Source organism: Ursus arctos, unplaced genomic scaffold (assembly GCF_023065955.2).
Source record: "Ursus arctos isolate Adak ecotype North America unplaced genomic scaffold, UrsArc2.0 scaffold_7, whole genome shotgun sequence".
In the NCBI taxonomy this organism is placed as follows: Eukaryota; Metazoa; Chordata; class Mammalia; order Carnivora; family Ursidae; genus Ursus; species Ursus arctos.
Genome location: NW_026623089.1, coordinates 60,141,116 through 60,167,871, shown reverse-complemented (window position 1 = coordinate 60,167,871; position 26,756 = coordinate 60,141,116). Strand labels below are relative to the sequence as shown.

Genomic DNA, 26,756 nt, shown 5'->3' with positions numbered 1-26,756 from the left:
ATGTTCTTAATATGAAGTTCCATAATGTTGTATATTTAGATTTCCACATTGATTGTTTTTCTTAGTTGAGTTTCCTCCCCTATTGAAAATAACACAATGACTAAGCAGTGAGGTAGGGACACTTTTTAATCCTGCAGGACTATTTATTTAAAATTCAACTCTATGTTTGGGATTATAGAGTCAAAGGATTGAATATCCTTACGACATGATTTCTTAATAGTTCAATAGTATAAGACAGAAATCCCCACATTAAGCTGCTTCGTTATCCTAAAAAAAGGGGGGGATAAAAAGTGGAATAATGATATATCTAGCATTAGCGCCACACCTTATACTTTCTGAAGTGCTTCCACAAATGAGATAAAACGCTATATTTCCAAGCTATGAAGGCTTCAGTTTCTCAGGGACAAATGCCAATGGAGTTTATCAGTAACTGAAGTCTGTTCAAGAGACAATATTATAAGATCAACCGGTGTTTGTTACAATGAATAAAGCCTGTCAAGGGGAAGAAGAGGTGCCTTTACATTCTTCAAGGGAAATATTGATGCGATTGATCACAGACATGCTAACGGTATAATTACGTCTGTCATGTAAACTGCTCTTTGTTCATAAAGTATTGAACAGAAACAGTAATTGTTTTCCTGTTAATGAGGCCGTGGACTAGGCTTTCAGAGTGCCTCGTTTATTACTTAGTTTATCTCTAAGTGCCGCGTGGCTCATCAGCGGTCAGCTACATTGGATTGCCGCCACCACCACCCCCACCAGCCTCCAGACCAGGCTCCTGTCCAAAATATACAGTGGAGCTCTCACCAAAAACCAAGCCACACGATCCCTGGAGTCATAAGAAGCCCAAACTGTACTCAAACCCACAAGTTACTATATCCCTTGACTTGATTTTCATAACAGAACCCATAACTTAAGACCATTCTAATAGAAGCTTTTTGGGTTTTACGTAAGATTATAAAATTCACCAAATAAACATGTGACTCATATGTAAATAGGACATTCCTGTTTCTGTTTCCAGGCAAGATCTACAAGGTGACACATTAAAATGATGGAAATGCCACGAGAGTGGTAGGCTCCCCATTGTGGTTTTGGAATGATGGTCCAAATGAAGCTGGGCTTCCTCGGTCACTGCCCATGCAACATCTCCCCACACTCTCTATGCCACTTACGGGTTTCCCAAAGGACCTCACACTCATCCCTTTGTGCCTTTACAACTTCTACTCTAGCTGCTTCAAATGCCTATCCTGCCAAAACTTGGAAGCAACCAAGCTGTCCTTTGGTGGGTGAATGGATAAGAAACTGGTCCATCCGGACAGTGAAGTACTATCCCGTGCTAAAAGGAAATGAATTTCAAGCTGTGAAAAGACACGAAGGAACCTTAAATGCACATTATGACATGGAAGAAGCCAATCTGAAAAAGCGGTATACTGCATGATTCCAACTATATATGACATTCTGGAAAACACAAAACTGTGGAGACAGTAAAGGGTTCACCGGTTGCCAGAGGCAGGGATGTGAGGGGAGAAGGTGGAGCACAGTGGATTTTTCGAACAGTGAGACTACTCTAGGATACCGTAAATGATGGGTACATTGCATTACACATTTGTCCAACCCATAGAATGTACAACACCTAATGCAAACCATGGGCTCTGGATGATAATGCTGTGTCCATGGAGGTTCACCAAATGTAACAAATGTACCACTCTGGGGGGTGTTGCTAATGCGGGAGGTTTATGTGTGTGGGATAAGGGGCAAATGGGAACTCTCTCTACCTTACGCTCACTTTTGCTATGAACCCAAAGCTGCTCTAAAACAAAACCAAAAAAAAGTCTATTTTAAAGGCAGGTGCACAGGAGGGATGGCTCAAATCAGTGACGGGGATTAAGGAGGGCCATCGTGAGGAGCCCTGGGTGTTGTAAGTGACGAATCACTAAATTCTATGCCTGAAACTAGTATCACACTCCATGTTAACTAACTGGAATTTAAACAAAAACCTGAAAGTAAAAAAAATAAAATTAAATCATAAAAAATAAAGTCTATTCTTAAAAATCCTACCTGCTCACCCTTCATCACCTGGCCGAGAGCTACCTGTCCTTCCAGATGCAGCTGGGGGCCACCTGGCAGCTGTGTTGCCTCTGTCCCCGCTCTCATCCCCCCCCCCCCATCGTCCCTTAAGGGCAAGGACCAAGCACACAGTAGCAGCTCAGTTAAATGTGGGTTGAATACATGTCTAAGAGGAGAAGGCTTTTCCAACCAGGTCTGGCTTTGTGAAGAAAATACCTCGTTGGCTTTTATAATTAGCCACCATACAGAGGTGCGTTAGAAAAGGACAGAAAATCTGCCTAATGAAAAATCACCCAGCATTCTACCATATTCCAGGAGTTCCGGGTGAGCATTTCAGTCATTATCTGAAGTGTTAAAATCCAAGCATCCTATAGCAGTTTGTATTTTGTTAACAACTCTGTGAATCCTGCCCTCCCTTCCAGCCCAGTAATGACTAAGAGGAGGGAGAAATCAAAGGTCTTGTTTAAACCAGGTGAAGAGTGCATTCAAGAGCTCCCCCTGCCTTGTTTTCTGCCCACACAGCGCGGAAGTGTGCAAAGTGCTGGAATGGCTCGCCGTGGTTCCAGGCACAGAGAGAAAAGAAAACTCCCTTGGCTCCGAATTTACCCAGTCACGAAACAAAACCCGACTTTACAGACATAGAGGGCATATACATGGAGGAGAATTAAAAACCCAAGAGCCCAGTCGGCAAAGCGGCATCCGCCTAATGCAGGGATTAAAGTGAGTCGTTTGTGGCTGGGAGGCGGTGCTCTGGTTTGTGGCTGGGAGGCGGTGCTCTGGTTTGTGGCTGGGAGGCGGTGCTCTGGTTTGTGGCTGGGAGGCGGTGCTCTCGCGGAAGGCCCGGCTATAGCTTTCCTCCCCGTCCTCCAGATAATGGTTTTTTAAATGCTTCCCATTTGGGGCAGTCTAGCATCCATAGAAGCTAATAACCAGGAAAAGAGCTTTCTGGGTGAGTCTGGCTGACACACAGGTGAGAAGGACAGCAGAGCTGTATGGAGACAAGCGACAGGGCTTTCATTTCTTGTCACCCTCTTCCTCTACTGTTCATTTTCCTTTCTGCCCCAAACTTCCATCACCCCACTCCCTCAAAGGACATCACCGCTGAGAGGAGTACGGGGTAGAATTAGTAGCCCTTCTTTCACTTTCTAACAAGGCACCTTTTTTTGCAGGTTTTGCGAGGCTCCAGAGTAATACTGGAAAGTGTGTGGCAGAGAGCCTGGCCCATTAGAAAGATCAAGTTGATGGGTGAGAAAGATGGGGCGGGGGTGCGGGGTGCGGTGGCAGGTGGACCACTGGCCCAGCGCTCACATTCACAATTTAGGCTTCTGACGTCATCTCCAAATAAGATCATATATGCAATTTACAGAAATAAATCAAGGGGTAGAAAGAAGTACCTTTACTAACTTCCGGTTGTGCTGCATAACTGGACCACGTTGCCTCCATTGCTCTCTTTTTTGTAAATCCTAACCTTGTCTTAGGGCCCGCACAGTACATGACATTGCAGTGTATTTTTATACTGAAAGTGTTGCTTTTTTAAGTATAAAATTTTGCACCGTGAAAATACAAAACCGTGTATGTAAGTCCACTTTTGACATTTCCCATTTTAAACTAACCGGGAATTGCAAAAAAATGGAAGTGACCTGAGTTGCTCGTGCTCTCTGAGATCCAGACTGGAAATGTACAGACTTGGGGACTTTCTTGGGAAGGATTAGCAAAACGCATCGTCAATAATCTGTCGAGTCAGTGTCGTGCCATAGAAACGCAATGCAAGCCACAAATCTGAGCTGCACGTGTGATTTTTCAACTTCCTTGTAGTCACACTTTAAAAAGCAAAAAGACCCAAAGAAAATTAATTATGATAGTATTTTGTTAACCCAATAGATTTAAGATATCATTTCAAAATTCAGTCAATAGAAAAATTACTAACAAAGTATTTTTATATCCTTTTTTTTTTTTTTTTTTTACAAAGTCTACCAAATCACTGTGTACTTTATATACCTGCACGTAGGGGCGCCTGGGTGGGCCAGTCGGTTGGTTAAGTGTCTGCCTTCCGCTCAGGTCATGATCCCAGGTTTCTGGGATCAAGTCCCACACCGGGCTCCCTGTTCAGTTGGGGAGGCTGCTTCTCCGTCTCCCTCTGCCTGCCGCTGCCCCTGCTTGTGCTCTCTTGCTCGCTCTCTCTGTCAGATGAATAAATAAAAATTTTTTTAAAAAAAGGAAAAGAAAATCAACTATGTAAGTAGGAATCCATGCTTTAACAAAAGTGCAAGGACTAGAAATTTTGTAGCATTTCTGATAGTTTTCCATGGAAATTGCTCTGTGAACATTTCTGCAACCAGAAACCTACTTTGAAAAACCACAGAGATTCTGAGCTGATTGTAACTGAACACAAAATTCTGTGAGCAAATTACAATGTCCTTCTTCATTACAAGACACCTTGGACTGGGGGTCCTCACCGTGATTCATGAAAGCGCTTTGTTTCTCTCTCAAATATTAAGTTTCTGCATAAAGGTTTGTTTAGGGGGAAAAAATGTTCCCAGCAGAGGGGGAAAGAGATTGCACACCATTGAACAAATTGATCTCTGGTTAAGTGACAGAAGTCAGACTCAAAAGCTACAAACTATATATTTCCGTTTATAGGCTGTTCCGGAAAAGGCAAAGTGATAGGTGCAGAAATCGAATCAGTGGCTGCCAGGGGTTGGGGTTGGAACTAGGGGTAACGGAGAGAATTGATCACAAAGGGACACGAGGGAACTTTCTGGGGTGAAGGTAATATTCCATATCTTGATTGTGGTGCCCTATCTACATCTAAAAAAAAGGTGCGTTTACAGTACGTAAATTATACTGTAATATACCCGACCTCATACAATGACCTCTCGTTCTTTTTTCTTCCAAATTTTTATTTAAAATCTAGCTAGTTAACATATAGTGTAGTATTGGTTTCAGGAGTAGATTAGTGATTCATCACTTACATACAACACCCAGTGCTCATACAAGTACCCTCCGTAATCGCCATCACCCACCTAGCCCATCCCCCACCCACCTCCCTCCATCAACCCTGAGTTTGTTCTCTCTCATTAATAGTCTCTTATGGTTTGCTTCCCTTTCTCTTTTTTTCTCCCTTTGCATATGTTCACCTGTTTGTTTCCTAAATTCCATGTATGAGAGAAATCATGTGGTGTTTGTCATTCTCTGACTGACATATTTCGCTCTTGCTCCATCCACTACAATGACCTTTCTAAGTCCCTTTTGTCTCTAACTGCTATAATTCATGGGGATATTGGCTCTCAGGCAGAATGCCCGAAATGTAATATGATATTGAAACTATGATTCCTTATTTTGTTTAACCTTGTAATGGGCATTCGTGGGGGTTTTGCCCCAAAGTACATTTCCCTTCATCTTGGCAATAGCATCCCATTTCCTGTTGGAGAACTACTTCTCTCTTATATGCCATTTTGGTGGGACTGTCAGTCCAATCCTCTCCCACCCAAGAAATGGGCATGTGACCCGATCTTTACTGACTGGACACTCCTTTCCAAGATTTTGAATCTTTATCCTCAAGGGAAAAACAATATCCTTAAAAGAAATGTGAGTTGGCTTCTGTCATCTAGATCTCCAAGGAAGCCCTGGCTTCTTTTTCGTTTTGTTTTCCAGCCCACCTTTTCGTGTCTGTATCAGAATCTGCATAATAGCTCATCCCATGTCGTCTCTAAGCTCTCTGGCACAGTTCCTGTACTACAGAGGCTGGAAATTGAAACTACACTTCCCAGATGCCCTTGCACCTAGGGCTCATACATGACCTGGGTCCCCCAAAAGGATGTACCTGCAGGAGATTTTGAAGACAGTTGTGAGCTATGCTAAGTGATGGCTTCACACAGGAGGTAAGATAATCTGGGGCAACGTGGGTAGAAGTTCCACTGTTTACAACCAAAGGATCCTACTGGTACATCTCAGCATCTAGTCATTCAGTAGGTGTTTGCTGGACACCTACGATGGGCCAAATACTGTGTTAGACCCTGAGGATGTAAAGATGACAGAAACCATTAGCCCTGCAAGAGCCTGGTACAAACACTTTGGAAAATTGTCAATATTTACTAAGCTACTAAAGCAAGACAAATGCCTGTGCTATGACCTAACACATGCACATCTGTATATGTCCCTAAGAGAAGTGAGCGCATCCATCTGCCCAGGGAAATGTGCAAAAATGTCTGTGGCAGCTTTTTCATAATAACAAAAGATTATAAAGACAAAATATCCATTTACAGTAGAATAGATGGATAAATTGCAGTATGTTTGGAATATTCATATGACAGAATACTATACAACAGCTGCAAGAATAAACTATTGCTACATTCAACCATATGGATGTATCTGAACGGTATAATGTTGAGGGAAAGAAGTCAGACACAAAAGATGTGACACCCAATATGATTCCATGTATATCAAGTTCGAGAACAAGCCAAAAAAATCTATTGCAACGGAAGTCAGAAGAGTGGGGGTAGGGTGTTGACTAAGAGGGGGTCCAAAGGTACAACCTGGGATGCTAGAAATGCTCTGTATCTTGACCTGGGTGGAAATTTAAGAAATCTTCAGGCTGTGCACTAAATATTAGTGCATTTCATGTATATGACAATTAAAAAAGGAAAAAAAGAATTGTAAGAGGCTTACAGCCTAACTGGACAATCAAATGGCATTTAGAAAATTCTAACTGAGGTGATGAGTGCTGTGAGAGACGGGTGGTTAGGTCCCATGGAGCTAACAGATAAGGGAGCAGTGAGTTCCCCCAAGAACAGGTGTGCTGATGGCAAGGAAGTTTACGTAGGGCTACACTGTGAAGGGCCTTGTATACCAAGATAATAAAAATATTTTTAACAAAACCATCATCCATCTTCCTTTTGAAACAGAGAACTGATTTTTTTAAAAGGAAGAAAAATTAGTTTTATTGCCATATTAGTTATTCCCCCAGGCTTTTATAATATGCAATGTCTTTCCATGAATTATTTAAAGTATCTTATATTTAAATTGCCAGTGAAAAAATAAAAAATTTTAATTAAAAAATACAAAACAACCATATTGAACCTTTATAATTCTTGTATACAATTCTTCTATAATTTGTAATATAAAACTTACACTAGGTTTGCTTTTGGTTTTTCAAATTTAAGGTTTCCTTAAGGCAACCCTAAAAGTTGAAAACCAAAAGAAAATAAGGATTTTATTTATCATTATTGGAAATCTCTCAACTTTCCTACTCAGCTCTTCAGTGGATATTACGTAATCTCCAAACTCAGCCAAATATCAGGTGGATCTAGAAAAGGTTATGATATAACTGTAGATAAAATTAAGGTGCTTCTTGATGAAGGGCAGGTAGTTTTTAGGCTTTTTTCATGTTTGTCCTATATTTTAAAGAAACTAATTCTAAATTCAGGGCATTTTCTGCTTTACTTCAGTAAGCGTGTAGATGATATTAAACGCCATCAAATGTTTTAAGTCTTTCTTTTTTTAAAGATTTATTTATTTGGGAGAGAGAACACGCACACAAGAGAGAGTGGGGGGAGGGACAGAGGGAGAGGGAGAGAGAATCCCAAGCGGACTCCATGCTGAGTGTGGAGCCCAACACAGGGCTCCATCTCACAACCCTGAGATCAAGACCTGAGCCAAACCAAGAGTCAGACGCTTAACCAACTGAACCACCCAGGTGACCCTATTTTAAGTCTGTTTTAAACAAGATGGGCTCTAAGTAAATAAGCAGATTTTAGTGGCACTCTCTTTCCATTCACAAAAATACCTACAGCATTACAGTCGCATGTGTTTATTAAGTTGCCTCACATCCTGGGCGTGATGGAAGGGATGCTTACCTGATTCTGCAGAAGGGAAGGGTTATTGCAAAACCGCATATGGTAGTTAACAATACCATATTGTATACTTAAAATTTGCTAAGAGAGTACATCTTAAATGTTCTCACACCACATGCACACACACACACACACACACACACAACTATGTGAGATGATGGATGTATTAACTAACCTTATTGTGGTAAGCATTTCATAATATATGTGTATATCAACTCATCACAGTGTGCACCTCAAATTTACATGGTGCTAGTTGTCAATTATATCTCAATAAAGTTGGGGGAAACCAATACAGAAGGCTTGTCTGCAACATAAACAAACACACATGTATATGGTGTTTACAAAAGGGGTGGGGTGGGGTGGGGAAGGGAAAGAAAATATGGTTTTGCAATAAGATCTTTAAAAATGTATTAAAATTACAAACAGGCTATGTTTATATTACAACTGTAGGTTTCTAAATTGCCATCTTATTTTGGCATTTCTTTCTACTATGGAGTTGTGACACCCAGATCAAATGCCATTTCAACAAACATAATTATAATAAATAGCAAATTCCAGTTAAGCTTCACAGAGACAACAGTGAGACAGCCAGCCAAAGAAAATAATTTCAACAGCCCTTTGGAGCTTATTCAGTCATTCAACTCTTCATTCAGTGAATATCCATTATATGATTATTATGCCAAACATTGCACTGGGAACGGAGAAAACAATGAGTGGAGTACAGTACTTCCTCTTGAGGATCTTACAGTCTGGTGAGGGAGAGGGAGACACATGACAGATTTCAGCGCTGAGTAAATAGTACCGCAGAGGCAAGCAGGGGACATAGAAGTGCAGTGGAGACCGAAGCTACCTGTGCTGGGGCATCATCAAAGAAGGGGATGTTGGAGTTTACTCTCTCAAGATGTAGAAGACAGGTGCCTGGATGGCTCAGTTGGTTACACATTCAACTCTTGGTTTGGGCTCAGGTCATGATCTCAGGATCCTGAGATCAAGCCCCGCATTGGGCTCCACACTCAGGGTGGAGTCTGCTTGAGATTCTTCCTCTCCTTCTGCCTCTGCCCCTCCTTCCACCTGCGCTCTCTCTCTCAAATAAATAAATAAAATCTTTAAAATATACATATTTTAAAATATATATATATAAAAATATGGAGAGAAGTTTGACATAGGAGAGCAGATTTAGGGAAAGAGCGACAAGAGATAAAGAGAACTCCAGCTGGAGAACTAGGCTGGATCCAGGTCCCGAAGGTCTTCCTATGGCTTGCTGGGGACCATGGAGTTAGTCCTGCAGGCACTAGGGAGCCAATGAAGAGTGTTCAGATAGGGGATTAGGTCGGATGGGTATTCCCCTTCGGATCAGCCTTGCACTAGCAGAGACGATGTGTGGTGTGGGGTGAGGCTGGAGGCAGGGAACCCAGGTAGGAGGTTGCAGGGAGTGTCCAGACAACAGTGGAAGGAATGGAGAAGTGGGGACAGTTTTGAGAATGATTTGGAATTCATGGAAGTCAAGACGTTGTGCCTGATGACTATTTTGGAGAAGGGGAGGGCTCCAAAATGTCTTGGAAACTTTCAGCTTGACTGACTGAATGGATGGTGGTATCATTCCTGTCAATGTAATGCAAATACAAATCTAGGAAGAGAGGCCGTTTTGGAGAAAAGGAGGTAAGTTTGGCTTTATAACCAAATGTTGAATGTGAATTCACTGTGGGGTACTCAGAGCTCAAATAGGCAGTTGGAAATATAGAAAAGGAGTCAGATTGGCCTAATTATTTTGGTTTCCATTCTTGTAAGGAAAACATGAGCCCTTGGAAATCCAATTCCAGCATCTTTTAGAATAACTTCTTGATAAACTAATGTTCCCTTCTTCTTGGGACTTTGTTATCAAACTACATAATTTGTTTTAAGGGTGGAGATATTCAGTGCTTCCCAGAGCTGTCAGCTCAAGGCCAAGTCTTCATAATTCCATACAAAATTATTCATATTTTTTCTAAAGGAAAGGCAATGAGAAATGAGATAATATATTAAAGGAAATCAAATAAATTTACAATAAAAGATCATTAGGAAATGAAATCTTGTCAGCCTAGATAAATGGGCTCGATTATTACATTTAAGTCAAACTAAATTACTGTCCATGTATCTATTAAAGCATTTATAAGTGTCGAAAATCGAGATGTTAGGATTCCAATTGTAGGTGTAAAATCAAAGTGATTTTGATAAGTTTAAACAATCTTTTATTGTGAAGGAAAAGAAATTTTTAAATTGGAAAATAATATAAATATCACAGGAAGGTTTATAGAATTCCTTTTCTTAAATGCTGCCAATGATTTGGGAGACTAAAGACACACTATTTGCACAATTAAGCATGACAACCACATGACCTTAGTTCCAAATAAGTAATTATGATATTTTTTAAGTTGGCAAAATCTTATATTTCCTTCTTGAAGAACTAAGAGGAATTTGCGTAGATAAAAGCAATTTGTTTGCTCTCTCTCTCCCTAGCAGAAAACTTAAGTCATTATTGCTCTGATGTAGATGAACCCTCCTTTAACTAGACTCGTCTAACCAGATCCCTTAATTAAGTGATTAAGTTGATATTGTTTACTCTCTTCTTTGTAAGTGAAAGAGGAAAAAGATAAGAAAAACGTGTGTGTGTGTGTGTGTGTGTGTGTGTGTGTGTGCGCGCACGCACGCACGCACTCACGCTGTTCTTGACCAAATTGAATCCATTATTGAGGCTTTCCAAGGATGACTCTCAGACACCAGAGGAAGTTCTTGTTCTGGCAGCTGGGTGATATGCTTACTGGTACCTGCCTTCCAAACCTGGAAAAATGGGAAAAGCACCCATGACACTTGAACCTCTCACATTTTCAGTTTTCCGAATATGCAAAAGAGATGACTAGACTAGATAACTTCAGAGGAGGAATTGCCAAACCCTGAGAAATGTTTTATAAACACAGATTCCTAGACCCTCTACCAGATCTATAAATCAGAATCCTTTTGGGGGGAAGGGAATTTGCTCAGTTGTATTTTGTTTGTTTAGTTTCTTCAGGTGATTTCAATGAGTGAACCTCCATGTTGGGGGACGACAGCACTAAGCTATCAGCTTTAAAGTCTATGAAATTATGAATCAGACATTTTTAGAGTCTTAAAAGCAAAAATTCAACAAATACATATCACTATCTATTCAATGAAATACAACTGTGGTCATTGTAGTTGGCTCTCTGGCACCACTGCAATCATGATCATCCTGTCCCTCACACCCACGACCCAGTCCTGGCCAGCGTGACATGGGGGCTTCCAAGGTTTCCTTGCTAGAGTTATTCATACCCTCTGTTCATCTTCTTATTGCCCACAAGAGCCATGAGTTGATTACTAGCTGCTCTTAATTCAGGCAAGGAACCTACTGAGGAAGACTCCTTCCATGCAGTCTTGGCCATCCACCAGCTTTAATGTGAGATCCTATATTACTTAGGGGGATTTTAGCAACAAATATCAGGAAATTCCAGCTCAGTTTGGTAAGGAAAATTGTTATCTCCTATAGCAAGAAATCTAGTTGTTTGTACATCTCCAGCTAAACTGACTCAAGGCTCAACAATATCATCAAGAACCCAAGGTGTCTTCTGTTTTTTACAGCTCCATCTTTGGTGTATTGTCCTTGTTCTTAACTGTAGAGGTGGAAATTGGATGCTAGGACTCTGTGCTATTGGATGACTAAAGGCTTAGTGAGAAGGAGCACATCAATACAAAGTAGTATTTAAAAATCAGTATGTCATTAAAGACCTAAATGTGAGACCTGGCAGTAACTTCTTTGACATCAGCCATAGCAGCCTCTTCCTAGATACATCTCCTGAGGTGAGGGAAACAAAACCAAAAATAAACTATTGGAACTAAATCAAAATAAAAAGCTTCTGCACAGCAAAGGAAGCAATCAACAAAACTAAAAGGGCAACCTACGGAATGGGAGAAGATATTTGCAAATGACATATCCAATAAAGGGTTAGAATCCAAAATGTATAAAGAACTTATAAAACTCAACACACAAAATATGAATAATCCAAATAAAAATTGGGCAGAAAGGACTCCTGGGTGGCTCAGTCAGTTAGGCAGCTGTCTACAGCTCAGGTCATGATCCCAGTATCTTGGGATGGAGCACCACATCAGGCTCTCTGTTCAACGGGGAGCCTGCCTCTCCCTCTCCCTCTGCCTGCCACTCCCTCTACTTGTGCTCTCTCTCTCCCTCTCTGTCACATAAATAAATTTAAAATTTTTTTAAACTTTAAAAATAAAAAATAAAAAAATTTAAAACTAAATTCAAAAATGGCAGAAGACATGAGTGGACATTTATCCAAAGAAGACAAACTGATGGCCAACAGGCACATGAAAAGATGTTCAACATCACTGATCATCAGGGAAATACAAACCAAAACTACAATGAGATATCCCCTCAGACCTGCCAAAATGGTTAAAATCAACAACACAAGAAACAACAGGTGTTGGCAAGGATATGGAAAAAGGGAAACCCTCTTGCACTCTTGGTGGGAATGCAAACTGGTACAGCTACTCTGGAAGACAGCATGGAGGTTCCTCAAAAAGTTAAAAATAAAACTACCCTATGATCCAGCAATCGCACTAGTAGGTATTTACCCAAAGAATAGAAAAATACTAATTAAAAGAGATACATGCATCCTAAAGTTTATAGCAGCATTACCAACAATAGCCAAATTTTGGAAACAGCCCAAGTTCCAATCAACTGATGAATGGATAAAGATGAAGTGGTATATATACTCAATGGAATATTATTCAGCCATCAAAAAGAATGAACTCTTCCCATTTGCAAGGACATGGATGGAGCAAGAGAGTATTATGCTAAGGGAAATAAGTCAGAGAAAGACAAATACCATATGATTTTACTCATATGTGGAATGTAAGAAACAAAACAAACTAGCAAAGGGGAAAAAAAGAGAGAGCTATGCAAACCAAGAAACAGACTCTTAACTATAGAGAACAAACTGATGGTTACCAAAGGGGAGGTGGGTGGGGGGATAGGTGAAACAGGTGATTGGGATTAAGGAGTGTACTTGTTGTAATGAGCACAGGGCATTGTATGTGTTGAATCACTATACTCTGCACCTAAAACTGTACCTCAACTAACTGGAACTTAAAAACTTAAAAAAAAAAAAAAAAACCCAACATGTCAGTAGTGTTAAGGATAAAGACTATAAGGGAGTGGGGGAACAAGATGGCAGCCTAAAAAGAAAAAGAAGAAAGTAGGGGACCAACTAGAAAAACTACACTGATAATTGTTTAAGCCAAGCTTGCAAACAGTGCTTGGGTTAGGTTAGCGGCACCAAAAATGGAAGTGGAAGAAAGATTTTAGTCATATTCTGGAATGGTTCCCTGAGACATGGAATTTGACTGGAGATAGACAAAAGTTAGAAAGAGGAGTCAAAAGTGCATGAAAAAGTACGGACATTATGAGGAGATATTATTTAAATATAAAAGCAAAATTTACTCATTAAATATTAGCTTGTTTTTTATCTTTTTTGTTTTTTTAATTTTTTAAATTTTTTATTATGTTATGTTAGTCACCACACAGGAAATCATTAGTTTTTGATGTAGTGTTCCATGATTCATTGTTTGCGTATAACACCCAGTGCTCCATGCAATATGTGCCCTCCTTAATACCCATCACCGGCCTATCCCGATCCCCCTCCCCCCTCCCCTCTGAAGCCCTCAGTTTGTTTCCCAGAGTCCATAGTCTCTTGTGGTTCATTCCTTCTTCTGTTAGCTTCTTTTTTTAAAAAAAATACAATAGCCATTATGGTAATTTTCACTTAGAAGCTCTTTTAAAAGACAAATGGGTGCATTACTCCCTATTCAAACAAAATTTTGATCATTAATAGAGGAAAATCCAGTATTTGTATTAAGGAATTTTTATCTGACAAATAATTTGACCATCAAAATGGAATGCATCCCAATGGTAAGCTGTGTTGGGTTTGTGAATGGAAGAGGGAAGCCTCATTATTGAAAGAATGCTTTTTCTTCAAATTATGTTATATAATCAATGTAGTTCTGATCCAAATTCCCAAAGAGCTTTTTAAACTAATGAAATTATTCTACGGGCTCCTGGATGGCGCAGGCTGTTAAGTGTCTGCCTCTTGATTTTGGATCAGGTCGTGATATCGGGGTTGTGAGATTGAGCCAGGCATCTGTTCCACACTGGGCATGGAGCCTGCTTAAGATTCTCTCTGTCCGGGGCGCCTGGATGGCTCAGTCATTAAGCGTCTGCCTTCGGCTCAGGATGTGATCCCAGGGTCCTGGGATCGAGCCCCACATCAGGCTCCCTGCTCCGCTGGGAGCCTGCTTCTTCCTCTCCCACTCCCCCTGCTTGTGTTCCCTCTCTCGCTGGCTGTCTCTCTCTCTTTGTCAAATAAATAAATAAAATCTTAAAAAAAAAAAAAAAAAGATTCCCTCTCTCCCTCTTCCTCTCCCCCTTCATCCCCTTCTCTCTCTTAAAATAAAATAATCAAGTTGTTCTAATTTTCCAAAATTCACCTCTTAGGAAAAAATGCAAGAAAAGTAATGAGATGGTGTCAAAATGACACTAAGGGAGGAGAGAATGTGTATTAATCATGATGAGGTAGGACAGGTTACATGGCAGGTAGTGGGCATGGAAATTGGGATGGGAATTAGGAATTCTATTTGGGATGGATTGATTTGAGATGGCTGTGAAACATTCATGTGGACATCCTGAGCAGTAGCTGGATATATAAATCCAGAACTTAGGAGAGGGGTCCATCCCAAGGTATTAATATAGCAGTTGTCATTCTATAAGTGGCATCTAAAGCCACAGGATTGGATGAAGTCACCCAGGGAATCCACAGAGAGGCATAAGTATTGACAGGTCAGAGACATAAGTGAGATTCAGTAAAGGAGTGGGAAGTAAACCAGAAGAGACTTGTATCCTAAACACCAAGCAGAGAAAATGTTTCAAGAGACTCTGTGCCAGATGAGGGCTATAGGCCAAGTAAGATAGAATTAACTGTTGAATTTAGCAACGTGTTGGATGCTGGCAACAATGAAGAGCTCTTCAGATAATGTGGCAGGAGCAAAAAACCAGTGGGAGAGGCTTCAGGAGAAAATGGGAGAAGAGGAAAAAAGACATCTGAGGCATTTCTCTCTGAAGTAGAGCAGGGAACCAGGGCGGTAGCTGCAGACAGATTCGGAATCAAGAGAAGGATTGAGTTGGCCAAGCTGGGCTTTTCTGCCATCCTTTGACCAGAGCTGGGCAGGAAACAGACCTACCAAGATAGCAAGCACTGAGGGAAAGACTGAGGAGATCTTATTGAAATAAAGGGAAATCACTTCAAGGCAATCCAAAAACACCTCCCTTCCACGGATAATTATAGATTAAGAACAGCAAGACTTTTAGAGATTGGATTACTTGTGCCAGTATCAGGCTGGAAAGGGGCAAAGCCAGTTCAAAATCCTTAGTCTTCTGACTCCTAGACCTGCGTTTGTTCCTCTATACCTTGACCTTCCCTGGTACAGTCATAAAAACTCTACCATGCATTACATGGGGACTTGCTGCTCTGGCATAGTAGCTTGAAGGGCACCGTGTTCAGCATCATGTTGACATCGTTTTGCGCACCAGGTCCTAAGAATATTAGCATGCAATAGTCTTAAATACCATTATTTAATCATATTTACTTCCTAAATAATAGTGGCAGCCTCCAGTGGTTGCCTACCAATAATCATTTCCAACCTACATTTTCCTTAGGCAGAGCCCTCTTCCTAAGATAAATTTTTAAACACTTGATCCGTTCCCAGCCTTCTTTGCAGCTAGGGCATGAAAATGTGACTCGATTTCAGCCAATGGGCTTTGGTCAGAAATTTGCTGGGCGTGTCTGTGAATGGCTGTCTATTCTAATAAGACATAAGGGAGAAAAAATGCTTCCCCTTTCTTCCTGGGGGTGCTGCCATGTGAGGATGTGATGCCTGGTTCTGCAGCAGTCATCCTGTAAACATGAAGGGCAAAGATGAGGAAAAATCAAAACACTGGCCATAACACAGCAAAGAGATGAAAGGAGCCTGGAGCTTTGAAAACATTCAGAACCACTGAATTAACCCTGGAACTATTCTGCCCTTGGACTTCCTGGTATGCAAGATAACAAATGTATTTTTTTGTTTGGACCAGTTTTAGGATACTGACATCATCCTGTTACAGTGACTTTCAGGAATCTGTATACCTGGAGAAAATTGAGCAACTTTCTAAGACTCCTGTGTACCTAATGCCTTGCCAAAGGCACATATACACATAACTCAAATACATCTGACAAAATAAACAAACACCCATTCTCTCAAATAAATCGTTAGTACTGGGTAAAAATTAAGAGACATTGGAATTACTTCTTTATGGGAGAAGTATTTCAGGTGTAACAGATCTCCTGTTAGAAAAGTTATTGATATGTGAATGGACTGACTCCACCACTGTTCCTAGAACATTATAAGAAGCTTCCCGATCACCCATTTTGCAACTATAACCCAGATGAGGCCTCCCTGTTTTTGTCCCAAGTCCTTCATCCTTAATGAACTCACTTTTTCCTTAAATATTAAAAATTTAAAAATGCCTCAACGGTTTTTGAAACTCAGTGATGGGTAACCAAGTTCTCACTGCTATTTTGGAGTGTTTTTCAAATTTTCTACAATGAAAAAAATTTTAAGTGTCCCAGTCCTCCCAACCTATACTGTGGGAAGATTAGTGCCCTTGCCACGATTCACTTCTCGTGGTCAACTCTCAGTCGATTTCCTGCTCCCACTTGGTCTCACTAGAGAATCTAGTTTCCTGTATTTAACATCATCCCGTACATTACACAGGACCTTTTCTGCTTTAACTTCCAAAGTCACCTCTTAACACAAGGTCACTATCTATAGCCTACTTACAAAAGAGGATTGGCGCTAAACACTTCAGCACTTAATGGTAGGAATCCTTGTGTTTAAATTCCCCTGGCCATCCCTGTCATTAATCATCCTTTCTCCTTGGGCCAGGACCTTCCAATAGGCTTATGCGCCCTCCCTCACCAGTCTGCTTCACGGCTCCCCACGGAGTTCCCTTTCCAGGCCCCTTCTGCCCCTTTCCTGGGAAACTCAAGAATTCCTCTCACCTACTGAGCACAATGCATTAGCACACTGTGTGTTTCCCCTTCTCCTTGCAGAACTGCTGTAATCACCTTTTCAAATCGAAGATGTCCATCGGGTTATTTTTTAAAGTAAATAAAAATCTATCTTTCCTGAGATGAACTAAGGCATTTCCCTTGTAAGATAAAGAAAAACAAAAGAAGGAGAAGGAGGAGAAGGAGAAGGAGAAGGAGAAGGAGAAGGAGAAGGAGAAGACGATGACAACGAAGAAGGAGGAGGAGGAGGAGGAGGAGAAGAAGAAGAAGAAGAAGAAGAAGAAGAAGAAGAAGAAGAAGAAGAAGAAGAAGAAGAAATTAGTTTTTATAACTAGTGATATTTTTCTTCCCACTGTGCCAGAATACAAACACTTTATAGTCAATGCAACAGGGTGTTTACACAGGACAATTTCTGCCTTAATTTTGGATAATGCCTAATGGCCAATAAGTGCCAAATTTCATGGCATTCCAAATTGAATGCTGGACCATCTAGGAAGGATTTGCCAAAGAGGTAGCTAAAACTGGTTTGCAGACCCCTAACCCATGCACCCACCTAAGGATATAAAAGGATTGAAGTTATAAAGGAAGAAAGATAATTTATTTGGAGACTTATTGGTGTTCTGGGTTTTCCCTCCCTCCCCCAATGAGGGGAAGGAAGGTTTGCTACTTGAAGGAGGCTCAGGTCGCAAGGAAGGGAGAGTTCTTAACTTTGAATGAGGCTCTAGATGTCCATTGTGACACTGGCTGGACAAATCAATGACAGAAATGAGCCTGTTCTTGGGACAATATTATTAGAAGAATTTATTCTCTGAGATTGATGATAAAAGTTACAGGCTCTTCTTAACAGTTCGTCCAAGGCTGGAAGAAAAGAGTAGTCCACAGTGTTTGACACAGTCGTGCATAGTAACGCCTGCATATCTAAGGCTGGGAAGGAGCTTGTAGGACGTGACAAACACACAAAGAAAACCAAAGCTCATCAAATTAGGAGAATGATAAGGATCACTGAATTGGGCCTAAAGGAAAAGTTTTATTTTGCAAAGATTCTTGGGTTTGCTTTGGTTTTTGCTTGTAGATGTTGGGTTTCGTTATGGTTGTTATTCTGTTTTACTCACTACTGTCGGTCCATTGCTCAGAACACTGCCTGGGATGTCGTAGGTGCTTATTAGTGTTTATCAAGTGTATTGTTGGTTTGATTTCATATTTAATAGCTTTTAAAGCAGATTTTATAGTTTAGTTTTTATTTTAAAATGCAGACAATGTAGCTAGTAAATAGGATGAGTGGACATTTATAAATAAAATTTCATCTAATAGTAAAACTATTTTTTAGCTAGTTAAAATGGATAGACTTAGCCACTACACAAGCATCTAATGTGTATCTCACTTGTATACTTATATGGCTGATGAAAAACTTGGAAATGAATAAGGACAACCAAGATGACCAAATACGTCCTTAAGACAGAACTAAAATCATCATCTAATGAATGGTCTTCCAGTAATTAACTTTCTGCCATAATTAGTCTTGTCCTGAATAGAGCAAGCTAAAAATACCATATATTAATAATGTAGTGGGGTTTTTAAATAGAGAAAAACAGGGTATCTAGAAAACATAAATGATTTTCAACGTTTGGATTCTACTAATGTAATTTGGGCCACCGTTTCCTCTGAGGATAATTAGAAAAGCTAAACAAAATAATGAATAAAGAGTGCCTGAAAGCATTTAAAGGCTAACAAGTGAGTAAAACTATATACTTTTGTTAAAAAAAAAAAATGTAAGCTGAGGGGCACCTGGGTGACTCTGTCGGTTGAGTGTCCGACTCTTGTTTTTGGCTCAGGTCATGATCTCAGGATCGTGAGATCAAGCCCCGCATGGACTCCGTACTGGGCATAAAGCCTGCTTAAGATTCTCTCTCTCCCTCTCCCTCCGCCCCTCCCCACCAACTTGCATATGCCCATGCACAGTCTCTCTTTCTCTAAATAAATACATAAATAAATAAAGAAAACTCCTAGAAATGAAGTAACTGAATCAAAGGTCATGAAATCTGCAAACCTGGTATATGTTATAAGATTTCTGTCCAGAACAGTAATACTAATTTAAACTGCCAGCAACGTTTCCTGAGAGTGCTTATTGTATCGTAACTTTTTTTTCTTAATTTTTTTAAGTAAACTCTATCCCCAATGTGGGGCTCAAACTCACAACCTCAAGATTAAGAGTCACATGCTCACCAGCTGAGCCAGCCAGGCACCCCTGTATTGTAGCTTTGCCAACACAAAGTGCTAACTTTGCTTCATCAGTCTTAATTAACTGCAAAATAATAATGTTCATTAATTAACTAGACAAAATACCTATCCAGGAATACACTGGCAACCAAAAACAGACCTAGTTTCTGATCTCCTGGAGTGTGTGATTTGGCATAGGAGATAGATACTGAACAAATAACTATGCAAATTGAAATATAATTACAGATAAATGCACTACGGGACATGACTACAATACTATAAGAGTGGTTTGAGATAAGGTCAAGATATAACCGAGGAGTTAGCTTGGAGGTGGCATGATTGGATTCGAATTTTGAAAAGTTCCCTCTTGCTGAGGTATGGAGAACAGATTATTGAACAATGAGAACGGGTCAGGAAGACAAGGTAACTGGTTATTGTAAGAAAAAAACTGGTAGTTCTGTCTAGAGTGTTGTAGCAGGAAGCTGAGAAATTGAGGAATAGATCATTGATATTTTAATCTGTCTGAGTCTGATTATTGCCAAGATTGAATACTTTTCCATGTGTCAGTTGGCATTTTACGTGTCTGTGTCTGTGTGTAAGAGCAGGAGCAAGGGAGAGCAAAAGAGAGAGAGAACAAGATAGAGCTGGAAAGAGATTCATCTATTCTTGGTTTTTTCATTCATTTTCAGTTGAGGTTTTGAGCATTTCCTTGATTTAGTTCTGAAAGTCTTTCATTGGTGACTATATTTCCCTCATAATATTCTAAAGATTTTATTTATTTATATTTGCGAAAGAAAGAGAGAGAGAGAGCAAGAGTGGATGGGAGGGGCAGAGGGAGGGGGAGAAGTGAGCTCCCCACTGAGCAGGGAGCCCGATGCGGGACTCGATCCCAGGACCCTGGGATCATGACCTGAGCCGAAGGCAGACACTTAACCAGCTGAGCCACCCAGGTGCCCTCCATCATAATATTCTAAACAGTCAAAGAAAACCTAGTGGGTTAAACTGCAAGCCCCCATTTCTCCTGCATGCCTGCAGGTTGGCCGGGGAAGCTCTGCCTCAGGCTTACATGGGTACAGGCCTTTCTGCATCTCTTTCTGGGACCAGAGTCGTCTCAGGACATGCTTATGTCCAAGACAGACACAGGAGGCCAAGCCAAAGGATGCAAACATATTTAAAGCTTCTGTTTTCATCAGATCTGCTAACTTTCCATTGGCCAAATCAAGTCAGGTGGTCAATCCTACTATCAACAGGGCCGGGATGTTTATTCACCTATGTTACTTGGAGGCTTTGCCAAGTCTGATGGCAAAGTGGATAATGCACAGCCCTCTCATAGAGAGGGTGTAAAGAACCGGGAGCAATTACCTGATCTACCAAAGGACATTTGTCATTTGTTCTTTATACAGACGGTTCCCAATTTAGGATGGTTCGACTTACAACTTTTGAAGGGAGAGGTAGAGGAAACAGGTGTTTTACGTTATAAGCCATTAACTTGTGAATGTACATAAATGTCTATTTAAATATATAAATATACATAAATGTATTATGTATATAAACATTCTTTGATAACTCTTTTTTTTAATTTTTGAAAGGATTAATTGTAGTTTTCATTAATAAATCTGCTTCCCCATCAACACTTTGTAAACTTTAATGTAAATAATAATATTATTATTAATAGTAGTATTGCTGTATGGCTTATGCACCAAATCTAGATTTGCTTTTAAAATTTTTCCTCCTCCAATTATTAAAATCTTTCAAGGTCTCAAATAATAACTTTAGGTACAAAAGAAACTTTATTTAATGTTTGTATTACTTTGTCTTAAAGTTATCACTCTATTTTAGATGCCTTTTATTTTTTTAAAGATTTTATTTATTTATTCGACAGAGATAGAGACAGCCAGCGAGAGAGGGAACACAGGCAGGGGGAGTGGGAGAGGAAGAAGCAGGCTCATAGCGGAGGAGCCTGATGTGGGGCTCGATCCCAGAACGCCAGGATCACGCCCTGAGCCGAAGGCAGAGGCTTAACCACTGTGCCACCCAGGCGCCCCTTAGATGCCTTTCTTAACTATTGTCTCAACTTCAAATTTTCCATCGAATCAAACTCTATGAATAATTCATGGTGGCTAAATCAATGGGATTAGTGCCTCTAGCTTTCAGAATCTATAAATCTCATCATCGGCAAGATGTGGTTTTCCAAAGCCAGCTCCGCAGGAGTAACAATCCAACTTGCAGCCAACAGGTTTTCAGGCTCCTTGATCCAGTAGTTTTAATATATGTAGGTCATGTCATCAAACAGGATGTCACCTCTCTCAACGCGTCGGCTGCCTTCTTCCACGTCCCAGTGTTTGCCTTGTCATCTCCTAACCTATAACTTTATTTTCAGCAGCCACAGCCCTAGAGTCTCAGATGCTTTGTAAAAACAGCCTCATTATCTGTAGTGTTGTAACAGCAGTTAGAAACTGAATGACATTCAATTAAAATGATATTAGCAGCTCAGGAGTGATTTTGTTTAATTTACTCCTACTCAGATGTAAAAACATTAGCGACTTTTTTAATTGGACCTCATAATGTCTAACTCCTACTCAAATGCAATGAAATTAAAGACTTTGGTGCCTAAATACCGCTTAATTTACTCCTACCCATCTATAATGACATTAAAGATGCTTTAGGGTAGATATTGTTTCCAATCAATTTTATTCAAAAGAAATCTGAGCTCACAGGTACTATTATTAAGCATATAATAAAATCACACAAGAAATATATCTTTACAATTGGGGATAGGGTGGTTTCTAGTAATATTAAAAAGTAATCATTTTCATTTTAATGCAAGGATATTAAAAAGTAATACCTTAAATACAAGAATTTGTAAAGTTTTCAATTGTTTAAATAAATATGTGATTCACAGCCTGTTAAAGAAATGTATGTTGTTACATATAAATTTGAAGTGAATTTTACCCAGTCATGGCATGTGATTTGCTCATGCCTGATTAGAAATTGTATCGTAAACATGGCTTAGAGAAAAGCATCTTTTTCATCTAACGTTAATAATTCTTAAAACCCTTTTCTTACCATAAGTTTACAGAATATATTTTTGGAACTTTTATTTTCCTGAAAATTTTTTAAGCACAGCAGGAATTTGAGCCCCTACGTGCTTGGACAGGGTCGGTCTTCAACGGATAGTCGTGGAGAAGAGAAATAAAAACTTGTTATCGGTAACAAGAGCTAAAGCTTATCAAGTTTCTACTGTGTGTCAGAAATTGTTCTGGGCACTTTAAGTATATTAGCTTATTTAGTCCTCTGGATTAAGTAATTAAATAATATTGTCAGTTTACAGATAAAAACAATAAAATGACAGACGTTGCTGTTAAAATTCTTTGGGGTTGCCTTTAATTTGGGAAGTCTTTTAAGCACTTACAAATTCTTACCCTATAACGTGAAATTCTCCCCCATAAAATAAATGAAGAAAATTTGATGATAAAATTAGAAAGTGAGCCCCGAGCACACAAACACCCCCACACACATACATGGGATATTTCCATCCTCTTTATTAATATCGTACTAATATTTTTTAAAAATATCTCTACTAAGTATAGCTTTCTTCACTTTGATATTTAGGAATAATTTCTCAAGACGTTTGTTTTGAAAAAAACTGATGATGTTTTAAAACACCTAACACTAATAACACCGGTGTGTCTTGATGTGTCCCGGTCACAGCTTCCAGTTGGGCTCAGAGGTGCGCTCAGCGTTAGAGGAATAGACATTTCTTTCAGGCTCTCCAGTCATCCTGCCTTGGCTGAAATGCGGGGCTCCTCCCGGGCAGGTAGGCAGGGCCTAAGATTCAGAAATGTGCTAATAATAGCTGTCGGGGTAGTTGTGTAACTGCCTCCGCTCCAATCCTTGCTCTGCCACTTGTTGGTTGTTCGGTTTCAGGCACAAGGTTTAATTCTGTAAGCCCCAGCTTTCTTATCTGTCAATAGAAATCATAAACCTCATTGTTTTTCCCCCCAAATGCTACTCACCTCTTATTTCCTATTTTGATGACTGTCACTCGAAGTGCTCATGGTTATTTAGTCCAGACACTTAACGTGTCATCGTAGATTGATTGATCTCATTCCCTCTCTCTCTTTCTCCCACATCCGATGAATCACCAAATCTGTCTCTTTTGTATCCTAAATATTACTCATTCAGAGCATCTTAATTGTAATGAGACACAACAGAATATACGTGATAAGAGAATATATAGATGAGCATTCATTCACCCAACATGTACAGAACCCCAGCTTTTTGCCAGGAGGTGCTAGGATGCCAGAGATGCAGAGGTGATCGTTCCTGGCCAATGGGAGAGAGAAACAGAAAATCCCTGGTTCCAAGATAGTAGGATAAACACCTTAACAACACTGTGAGAATACGGTCATGTCTTACCACAGACAACGTCAGTTAGGATGACCCAGCTGCAATCATTGCACCAAATATGGTTTATGAGAACTACAAACATTTCAAGTCCAAGGGATACTTTTGAGAGAATCAGTAGAATCTAGAGCCTAGATAGTAAATACTGATTTCGCTTTTTTTTTTTTAATGTCTGAATTCAGGGCATCAGTCTGTTAATGAAATTTCCCACACTTCTGGAGGGTTGCAGTTCTCTCTCACATGGCTTTACCCTTGAACACATCCCTCCCTCAATCTGCAGCGGGGCGAGTTCTAGTTAATCGTCAAACTGCACCCCACCAAGGGAAGCAGAGTCCCAGCCCAGCAGTCATCCTGTCCAGACTGTATGGAAGTCCAGGCAGCCACTTCAGACATCCAGAAAAGAGACTGAAACAATGTTCTCACATAGATGAAAATGTATGCTGCACTAAAAACACAACGAAAAGATACTCACCACCCCCTCTCAAAAAAAAAAAAAAAAAAACAGATAATCAGGAAAAATCAAGAATTCATTTGGGATCTTTTAAGAGTAATGATTTTTTATTTTTTTTAAGATTTATTATTTTTTAAAAGGCCACGATTAACAGTGTCAACCATGAAAATACTGACGGAGTTTCACATATCACTTTCATATATCTGCTATAATTCTCTAAGGCCAGTTCTCACATGTTAGTTTGATTTTTGTGTCTCCTGTTTTTCACAGCTGTGGTTCACGTTCAGGACTGCCGCTACCGCTACTGCAGAGAACGTTTCCTTGTGCCGAAAGAGATGTCATCGTCGTCGTCATCATCATCTACATATGTGCAGTAGTAATAGTACCCCAAGTAGTGGTAGCCATGGTAACGACAGCAGGAAGAATAGTAGCAAGCCCCCATGACATCAGGACCAGTATCTCTCCAGCCCTAGCTCAGTCACTGTTTCGGTACCACCACCACTCCCTGGAAAGCTCACCCACAATGGTTTCTCACAAAAGGATCCCATCCAGAGAATCTCACAAGCTCGTAGCTCTGAGGGTCACTTGCCATTTCCCTCCTGTTATGGACTTGAATGTTTATGTCCCCCCAGAATTCATATGTTGAAGCTCAAATCTGCGACATGATGGGATCTGGAGGTGAGGCCTTTGAGAGGTATTTTGGCTTAAATGATATCGTGAGGGAGGGGGCCCACCATGATGGAATTTGTGTCCTTATAAGCAGAAAAAGAGACCAGACCTCTCTCTCTGACAATCCCCACCATTTGAGAATACAGTGAGAAATTTGCGAGGCAGGGAAAGGGTCCACAGCAGAAACCGAAGCTGCCAGCTCCTTGATCTTTGACTTCCAACTTCCACAGTGTGAGAAAGAAATGCTGTTTAAGCTCTTCAATCTATGTATTTGTTTTAACAGCCTGAACTGACACGTCTCTCTCACTTCAGCTCCCTGTGGCCATGGGGGAGGCTCCTGAAAGTCCCAAAAGCCCAACTGAGAGCTTCTATCTGTGCGATGGATGGAGGCACTGATGGCCCTGAAGTCAGGGTCATGCCCTGTCCCATGAATCCTACAGCAGGTCTCCCCCTGGACCACGGGATTATAGTCAGACAATCATAGTTATTTCTGAATTGCAGTGCCTCTCCCTAGGAATCAGGCACAAGGCCACACAGATTAGGCCAACAGACATTCTGCCTTGCCCCCACTTTGCTCAGATAGTTCAGGACATCTTCTCACTGTTCTGTCCCCAGAGCTGTCCACACACCTGTGGTGAAGACCCTCAATACAGTGTTGGTATAATGAATGAACACACAAGCATTCGTTGCGGAAGGGCCCTCACTTCTCTGCTCGGAGATTCCTTGGTCCTACATGTAAATAGTCTCCTAACAAGGAATTATTCGTGAGGTGGCAGAATATGCGTTATTACCCCATTTCACGGATGGAAAAACTGAGGTGCAGGAAGGTTTGGTGACTTGCCTAGAAGCCCCACTGCCCCCTTATGTTTGCTGGGTACCTTACATAGGTTTTTTGTTTTTTTCATTTTATCTGAGTAAAACATCTTGCCTTAAACAGCTTTTTAGCTTAGCTCATAATTTATTCAGGGAAACAGAGGGAGGAGTGTATTTACAGACTGGAAGAGGATTAACAAATAAGTTCACGGTGAAAAAAGCCCAGTTTTTGAAAGTCTGTGACCACACTCCTCCCAAAGAACGCCCGAGGGCTCTCAGGCCATTTACTTCTCCTTAGAATAAGAAGAGAGTGTGAGCCGTGTAAAATTTCCCACACTGCCTGACCCCGCAAACTTTTGCAAAGAGAAAGGAACGCTCTATTAGCTTCCAATCTGATTTCTATGCCTCTGCTCTGAATGTTCAATTGTCAGGCAGGATTCTGGAGTGTATAAATATATAATTATACTGCACAGCCAAAACCAAATAGGTCAGGTTTTGGGGAGAATTGGTTTTATTACCATTCACAAGTAGTCAAACAGTTTAGACTTTGGATTTCCAATATTTTGTGGAAATATAAACGTTCCATTCCCAAATCTGTTTTCATTTAAAATGTTAAAAAATGGGATAATGCAAGTATTTTATCTTACAGTTTTGCAAATTCATTTTCCTGTGTCATACGAACAACTGCAGCTCAAGATTGGCCTCCACGAATATTTCAACGGGTCTATTTTTCTATGAATAATAAAAACGCAGCACTTGTACAGACACTAGCCGTTCAAGAATTCCGTGACAGACGAAGCAGCCTCACTGGTGAAGCGTTCTGCCTCCCTTGTATTTATTACCAGAGTTTCATGTTTCGCTGTCAAGCATTGTCCTGTATTGCATTGGGCTAAAGAGGTTGCTTTAGCCAGAGAATTCAAAGAACTTCTAGCGGATGTGATGGTCAGGAGTGCTGACTTGCATGCGAACGCCCTCAATGAGAGGGACGGACAGGGACGTTAATGCCGGTGGGGCAATGGCTTCTGTGCAGCTGGAAGTCAGGTTTCTGGACTCCCTGGCCCCCCTCTAGGGGGACTAAATTCAGCTACTGTTCTGGCAAGCGAAGGTATT

At 40.5% G+C, this 26,756-nt stretch overlaps 1 long non-coding RNA gene across 2 annotated transcripts; it reads left to right on the top strand.

Annotated features, from left to right (window-relative positions):
- Positions 1-2,579: 2,579 nt before the first annotated feature.
- Positions 2,580-26,413, top strand: LOC123001323 (uncharacterized). 2 transcript variants are annotated; one of them, XR_006410097.3, is made up of 3 exons: positions 2,580-2,787; positions 5,722-5,948; positions 24,435-26,413. It is a non-coding gene; the product is annotated as an uncharacterized LOC123001323 (long non-coding RNA). The 2 variants fall into 2 exon arrangements; XR_008958088.1 differs by lacking the exon at positions 2,580-2,787 and adding an exon at positions 3,144-3,312.
- The last annotated feature ends 343 nt before the right edge of the window (positions 26,414-26,756 follow it).